At 36.5% G+C, this 8,294-nt stretch overlaps 1 non-coding gene across 1 annotated transcript; it reads left to right on the forward strand.

Moving 5' to 3' along the window:
• Window positions 1-1,249: 1,249 nt before the first annotated feature.
• Window positions 1,250-1,353, forward strand: LOC130953335 (small nucleolar RNA R71). The gene has a single exon (XR_009075506.1). It is a non-coding gene; the product is annotated as a small nucleolar RNA R71 (small nucleolar RNA).
• The last annotated feature ends 6,941 nt before the right edge of the window (window positions 1,354-8,294 follow it).

The following is an 8,294-nucleotide window of genomic DNA, read 5'->3' on the forward strand; positions in this document are numbered from 1 at the left end:
GACTCCGGGGCTACTAGCTCATAATCCCGCTCAGACTCCCTGTTCTCACAAATACTACACTCCCTACGGAACCTAATCAAGTACTCAGAATCTACAACAGAAGGGACCCTTAGAGGAGCAGGATCTACCCAACCTAGACCACTCGGAATCTTGGTCGACATTGCTTGAAACACCTTTCGAGACATAAAAAAACCTTGCCTACAAAGAAAAAATACAACAGCAAGGCAAAAATCACACAAAATGCAGAAAAAACCAATTTCGGCGGAAGCAAAATTCTTTTACAAAAGAAATGCAGCAACCCGAATAACAAAGATAATCAGAGAAAAGAGCCCCCCCACACACACATGCAAACAAAGCAGTGGCGGCGCCTCTTTTCGGGGCAACCCAAGCATAGAAGAAAAAAGAAACAGAAGCATATGTACACAGCAAAAAAAAAAAAAGCGAAGACGAAAACAAACCTGGAAGAAAAGAAGAAAACGGCGAGCTCCGACGCAAGAAGAGCGAGAACGGCGGCGCAGAAGAAACTCCGAAAAAAGCACACAGAAAGAATCGAAGAAAAAGAACAGAGAGAGAGAAGGAAGCTGCTCGAAGAAAAACAAGAATAAACAAAGAAAATGAGGAAAGGGGCAAATATATAATGCCTTCACAAAGCCCGCACGGAAATCGAGGAAGAAACGGTAACAAGCAATAAATGCTGAAACGACCGTTTTCAAAATTTTGAAAAACTACTATGCCCGAGCTCGACCTCTTAAAAGGACGAACTCGGGCAGGGGCACTGTTCATACCCTGACCGAGCTCTCCTAACTCGGCTAACCATCAGAAGGTCCGACCTCGTCCCAAAGGCCCACGCCTGAGGTCGGACCTCGGACAAACGAAAGGAAAAGGCCCACCAAAAGGAGCGAAGCCCAAAACCTAAAGGCCGAAAAGGCCTAGGAAAGGCGGTTCCGCAGAAGATAAAGATAAAACTCCCAAAAGGATAAGATAAGATAAGAATATCTTATCCAGGGATGATCACGGCCAAACTACTATAAATACACTGGAGCACCCAGGTATAACTCATACTCTAATTCCACTTGATATCTGCTTGGACCCATGCTAACTTAAGCATCGGAGTGTCATTGCAGGTACAACCCCCGCCGTTCAGCACACCAAGCTCGGGTCACAGACCCCCACCTCGGGCCTTGCCAGGCGACCGAGCTGCACGTTTCAGGTAACCCTCGGAACATCTAATATGGTCCATTCTGAAAACATGTCAGATGGATACCTTTTGGTCAACTGCTTGTATCTTTCCCAAGCTTCATAGAGGGATTCACCATCTTTCTGTTTGAAAGTTTGAACATCCACTCTCAGCTTGCTCAGCTTTTGAGGAGGAAAGAATTTATCCAAGAAGGTCGTGGCCAGCTTATCCCAGGAGTCCAGGCTATCCTTAGGTTGTGAATCCAACCATATTCTAGCTCTGTCTCTTACAGCAAAAGGGAAAAGCATGAGTTTGTAGACTTCAAGATCAACTCCATTCGTCTTTACAGTCTCACAAATCTGCAAGAACTCAATTAAAAACTAGTAAGGATCTTCAGATAGAAGTCCATAAAACTTGCAGTTTTGTTGTATTAAAGCAACTAGTTGAGGCTTAAGCTCAAAATTATTGGCTCCAATGGCAGGAATAGAGATGCTTCTTCCATCAAATTTGGACGTTGGTTTTGTGAAGTCACCAAGCATTCTCCTTGCATTATTGTTGTTGGGTTCGGCTGCCATCTCCTTCTCTTGTTCTAATATTTCTGAAAGGTTACCTTTAGATTGTTGTAATTTAGCTTCTCTTAGTTTTCTCTTCAGAGTCCTTTCAGGTTCAGGATCAATTTCAACAAGAGTGCCTTTTTCCTTGTTCCTGCTCATATGAAAGAGAAGAAGACAAGAAAAGAAGAGGAATCCTCTATGTCAGAGTATAGAGATTCCTTTATGTTAGTAGAAGAAGAAAGGGGAGAAGAGTGAAGAAGAATGGGTTCGGATTTTTAGATGAAGAGAGGTGAAGAGAAGTGTTAGTAAATAATTAAATATAATAAGAAAAGAGAGGGAGAATTTCGAAAATAATTTTGAAAAAGGGATTAGTATTTTCGAAAATTAAATATAAGATATAATTAAAATTAAAATTTAAAACAAATAAAAAGAATTTTTGAAAAAGAGAGAGGTATTTTCGAAAATTGAAGAGGGAAAAGTAGTTAGGTGGTTTTGAAAAAGATAAGAAACAAAGAAAAAGTCAAATAGTTAGTTGAAAAAGATATTAAAATCAAATTTGTAAAGATAAGATGATAAGAAGATAGATAAGATATTTTGAAATCAAAATTTTGAAAAAGATAAAATTTTTGAAAAAGATATGATAAAAGATAAAAAGATTTAATTTTTTTTTAAAAATTAAAATTAATTACTTAACTAACAAGAAACTAAAAGATAGGATTCTAGAATTTAAAGATTGAACCTTTCTTAACAAGAAAGTAACAAACTTCAAATTTTTGAATCAATCATATTACTTGTTAGTGTAATTTCGAAAATTAGATATAAAGATAAGAAAAAAATTTTGAAAAGATAAGATTTTTAAAATTGAAAATTTGACTTGACTTGTAAGAAACAACTAATTTTAAAAATTTTTGACTAAGTCAACCCAAAATTTCAAAAATTTGGAGAGAAAAAAGGAAAAGATATATTTTTGATTTTTGAATTTTTAATTATGAGAGAGAAAAACACAAACATGACCCAAAACATGAAAATTTTGGATCAAAACACTTGATGCATGCAAGAACACTATGAATGTCAAGATGAACACCAAGAACACTTTGAAGTTCATGATGAACATCAAGAACATAATTTTGAAAAATTTTTTATGCAAAGAAAACATGCAATACACCAAACTTAGAAATCTTTAATGCATGGACTCGAACAAACAAAAAATGCATATGAAAAACAACAAACAACACAAAATAAGAAAACACCAAGATCAAACAAGAAGATTTGTCGAGAACACTTGAAGATCATGAAGAATACCATGAATATATGAATTTTTGAAAAATGCAAGAAAATAAATTTTTAAAGCATGCAATTGACACCAAACTTAAAAGTTGACTCAAGACTCAAACAAGAAACACAAAATATTTTTGAATTTTTTATGATTTTTTGATTTTTATTAATTTTTTTCGAAAATAAAGTTTGGAAAAACGAAAAAGAAAAGAAAAATTTTGAAAAAGATTTTTGAAAAATTTTTGAAAAGAAAATTACCTCATCTGAGCAACAAGATGAACCGTCAGTTGTCCATACTCGAACAATCCCCGGCAACGGCACCAAAAACTTGGTGCACGAAATTGTGATTCATTGTTATTGCATTTTGTAAAATTCATTGCTTTTTCTTTCCCTGGCAATGGCGCCAAAAACTTGGTGTCAATGCCATGGTTCACAACTTCGCACAAGTAACCAGCAAGTGCACTGGGTCGTCCAAGTAATACCTTACGTGAGTAAGGGTCGATCCCACGGAGATTATTGGTATGAAGCAAGCTATGGTCACATTGTAAATCTCAGTTAGGCAGATTAAATGGTTTATGATAGGTTCGAAAATAAATAATAAACAGAAGATAAAATAGTAAATAGTTACTCATATAATTCCATGGTGGGAATTTCAGATAGGCATATGGAGATGTTGTGCTCCTCTCGAATCTCTACTTTCTTATTACATTCATCCAATCCTTCTTACTCCTTTCCATGGCAAGCTGTATGTAGGGCATCACCGTTGTCAATGGCTACATCCCATCCTCTCAGTGAAAATGGTCCTATGCTCTGTCACAGCATGGCTAATCATCTGTCGGTTCTCAATCAGGTTGGAATAGAATCCCTTAATTCTTTTGCGTCTGTCACTAACGCCCAGCCTTCAGGAGTTTGAAGCTCGTCACAGTCATTCAATACCAGGATCCTACTCGGAATACCACAGACAAGGTTAGACTTTCCGGATTCCCGGAATCCTACTCGGAATACCACAGACAAGGTTAGACTTTCCGGATTCTCATGAATGCCGCCATCTATCTAGCTTATACCACGAAGATTCTGTTGGGGAATCTAAGAGATATGCGCCCGACCTAAAGTAGAACGAAAGTGGTTGTCAGTCACGCGCGTTCATAGGTGAGAATGATGATCAGTGTCACGGATCATCATATTCATCAAGTTGAAGTGCAACGTATATCTTGGAATAAGAATAAAAGAGAATTGAATAGAAAATAATAGTAATTGTATTAAAACTTGAGGTACAGCAGAGCTCCACACCCTTAATCTATGGTGTGTAGAAACTCCACCGTTGAAAAGACATAAGTGAAAGGTTCAGGCATGGCCGAATGGCCAGCCCCCTGAATGATCAAAAGACCGAATGGCCAAAAGATCCTAATACACTAGTAAAAAGTCTTATTTATACTAAACTAGCTACTAGGGTTTACAGAGGTAAGTAATTGATGCATAAATTCACTTCCGGGGCCCACTTGGTGTGTGTTTGGGCTGAGCTTGATCTATCCACGAGCTGAGGCTTCCTTTGGAGTTGAACGCCGAGTTATAGCGTGTTTCTGGCGTTCAACTCTGGGTCGTGACGTGTTTCTGGCGTTTGACTCCAGACAGCAGCATGTACTTGGTGTTGAGCGCCACTTTACGTCGTTAATTCCCTAATAAAGTATAGACTATTATATATTGATGGAAAGCTCCGGATGTCTACTTTCCAACGCCGTTGAGAGCGCGCCATTTGGTGTTCTGTAGCTCCAGAAAATCCATTTTGAGTGCAGGGAGGTCAGATTCCAACAGCATCAGCAGTCCTTTTGTCAGCCTTTTTCAGAGTTTTGCTCAAGTCCCTCAATTTCAGCCAGAAATTATCTGAAATCACAGAAAAACACACAAACTCATAGTAAAGTCCAGAAATATGAATTTAACATAAAAACTAATGAATACATCCCTAAAAGTAGCTTGAACTTACTAAAAACTACCTAAAAACAATGCCAAAAAGCGTATAAATTATCCGCTCATCACGAACATTACAAGGTAGGCTCAATGCAAAAGGTGACATAGGTCAAACATGTGATAGTAAGCAAGGCATTGAAGGTTATAAAATAGGATGAGGTTACAACGACATGTTCAACATCCGCACACTAATCTCATCTCAACCTCAAAGCTTCAACCTTCCAACTCAAACAAGCACTTTACAATCCCCATATCCGATCATAAGCCTAACGATTGCAAACCCGTTCGCAAGGAACAAATCATCCACAACTCATAATGTCGTACACCTACCGCTTCAACTTTCGTATACACATATCACGTCTTAAAGAACTAACGCATCGCGTTACTACATTTACAGATCGCACGGGACCTCAAAACAGTTCTCGAGTCTACTCAGAAGGAAACAAAATTTAGAAAGGAGAGTCAAATGTCAAGGATAGTACTCATAGATTTGAGAGAATGTACCCAACTCTAGATAAACAAGGATGCTCAAGCAATAAAGTTTGCTAGAAACAAATCGATTGACAACTCCAAAGGTAACCCTTGGATCAAAGAAATCTAACTGGACCAATAAGAAGAAAATCAGTGCATTAGTTTGAAACAAATTCAAGCTGAGTCGATGAAGTATGAGGTTTATAGAAGAGAATGTTTCAAACCCAAGACAAAGCTCACAGAACTCAAGAGCATGATTAAAAATGCTTCTGAATACCTTGTTCATAAAAGAATAAAAAACTTGCGGAAAATCACTTCGCAGTTAAAGGAAAAGTTAAGCAACAAACGTTCTTCAAGAGAGTAACAAAAGTATAAACATGGCTTTGCTTTAATGCAAATTCATGTTGAAGTAGATTATGCAGAGTCTTAAAAAAACAAAATGCACACGGGATTGGCTAAGAGCCAAAATATTTCCTCAAATGTTTTAGAAGGATAGTTAGGTGCACAACCTAACCAAAAGCAGTTCATAAAAGCTCGGAAGTAACCAAATGCTTGTTCAAAAATTCTCAAAGCCCATATTCAAACAAGCGTGTAGAACATTTATAGCGAGGACAAAAGAGAAAGTTAAACTCTTTTTAGAAAAGAAACTCCGAGGTAAACATTTGCTTACAATTTGGTAAAGGAAATAAGTGGTGCGTTACAAACGGACAGGTTTCCACTAAGCAAGGAAGCTCTTCAAAACTTCATTTAAAATAGCGCATGTCAACTTTAAAACAATTTTGCCAAAAGTTGAACAATGGTTTCAATTATAACCAAACAACTGAGAAATAAGTTCGATTTAGAACTTCTTCAAAGAGAATTCAAAACTTCTTTAAAAAGTTCAAAACAAGACTCCAAAAATGTTCTTGAAATCACCATCTCAGAAGAACATTCAAGAAATTTAAGATGTACTAAAAAGGAGTCAAGCCATGCAAGAAAGGACTTTAAACCAAGATAGTTCAAATAAGATCCACTAGGCATGAGACATCAAATAAGCTTTCAATTGATTCAAAAGAATACAAAAGTCATAGAAAAAGACAACCCAATCATTAGTAATTTTCCAAGGATAAATCTTTGACTAAAAACTCTTGTAAAGATAATGAGAGGATAAACGATGCACTATTTTGAAACGAATCAAATTGACTCACATAATAATGAGATTCACAAGGGAGGAAAAACCAAGATCAATGGTAATGCTCACAAGACGTAAAATTTTAGTTAAAAACAAAGTCAAGCATGACATTCATGGAGATGGAAGGCTTAAGAAAGAATTTAATCTGTTCATAAGAAGAAAGCTATGAGTCCTACATTTTCAAAAGAATAACAATGGCATCAACAGTGTAGTATGCTAAACCAAACTCAAGTTAAACACAAATTAGGTAAAGTTTACCAACAAAGATTCAACCGGAGTAAAAGCAAAAAAAATCCTTTCTTTCCAGAATTTTGGAAGATACCCAAAGACATAATCAAATAAGGATGTACATTGGAACTATAGTGAAATTGCTAGAAAGTCAAATTATATTTAAGGTAAGTGCAGTTCCGTAAACCAGTAAAGTATAGGCGAGGTATCAGAAATAAATAGTTTCACATATAGATAAGTATATACCTATTCAACAGCAATTTTTATAAAAATCTCAAAATGGGTTGTAATCACTGTCAAATGAGAGAAAAACTAAATCAACAATTTCTCTAATAATGGACTCGGAATCAGGAGTTAAAATACTCAGCGCATTAAGACAAGTTCAAAGCTATATCAAAGAATACAGAAATCAAGAAGAACTCCAACAGAGCAAGATAATTGCAACAAAGGTTTCAAACAAGCATATGCAATTAAAATCAAACAAGAATGCATATGAATAGAGGAATAGAGTTGAAAAATCAAACTACTTTTCAAAAAGATTAGCAACCAAGAACTTCGAGTTAGGATATGAGAGAATAGGTCGACTCGAACAGAATTCAAGACACACAACTGAATGGCCTCGAGAAATAGTTTCCAACGTCCCCAAAACCCGCGATCATCTATGATAACCCATTAGTGCTTTCATATACATAAATCACTAGTATTAAGCCGGCCAAAATTAATTCCAAGAATTATGCAATGCAAGACTAACAACGTTAATCAATAGACCGTCATGTGCATAAAGCTCTAATTCTCGTCATCTGACAAGACCTAATACATGACAAATGCTCAGAGTATGCAATTGAAGCATAGTCGGTCAATTCCGCAGGCTCTACAGGAAGGACTGCTCTGATACCATAATGTAACACCCTAACTACCAAAGCTCACGCTTCTGGCTGCGTGACTCTGATAGCTCAGACATTACGACAACACTTATACTATTTAATACTAAAATATGAACCTGTTTAAAACTTTAAACCGCAATACCGCTCCCAAAAATACTTTCGTTCGACAAAGTACATCCATAGATACCATACAACTTACAAAAACTCATAAAGAGTACATCCATATATATACATATATATATATATATATATAATATTTCAAGCATTATCCAATACAATTCCTATCTCTCTAACAGAGTACATCAAGATAAAGGGGAGGGTACAATAAATAATAACTAAGGCAATACAGAGCATCTCAACAATAACTAAGTAAACTCTTCGTGACTTCTGCGCCCATATCCTGAAAGGGGAAAAATGTAGGGGGGGTGAGAACATCATCCTCGAAAGGGTTCTCAGTAGAGGGTTTTTAGGAATTACTGTAATAGGATACGTGAAGATAACCGCACCAGTGATTAATAACCGTCTTATGCCTCTTTTCAAAAACAATGGTTTATAATAAAAGTAAAGTC

This window comes from Arachis stenosperma, chromosome 9 (assembly GCF_014773155.1).
Source record: "Arachis stenosperma cultivar V10309 chromosome 9, arast.V10309.gnm1.PFL2, whole genome shotgun sequence".
NCBI classification, from domain to species: Eukaryota; Viridiplantae; Streptophyta; class Magnoliopsida; order Fabales; family Fabaceae; genus Arachis; species Arachis stenosperma.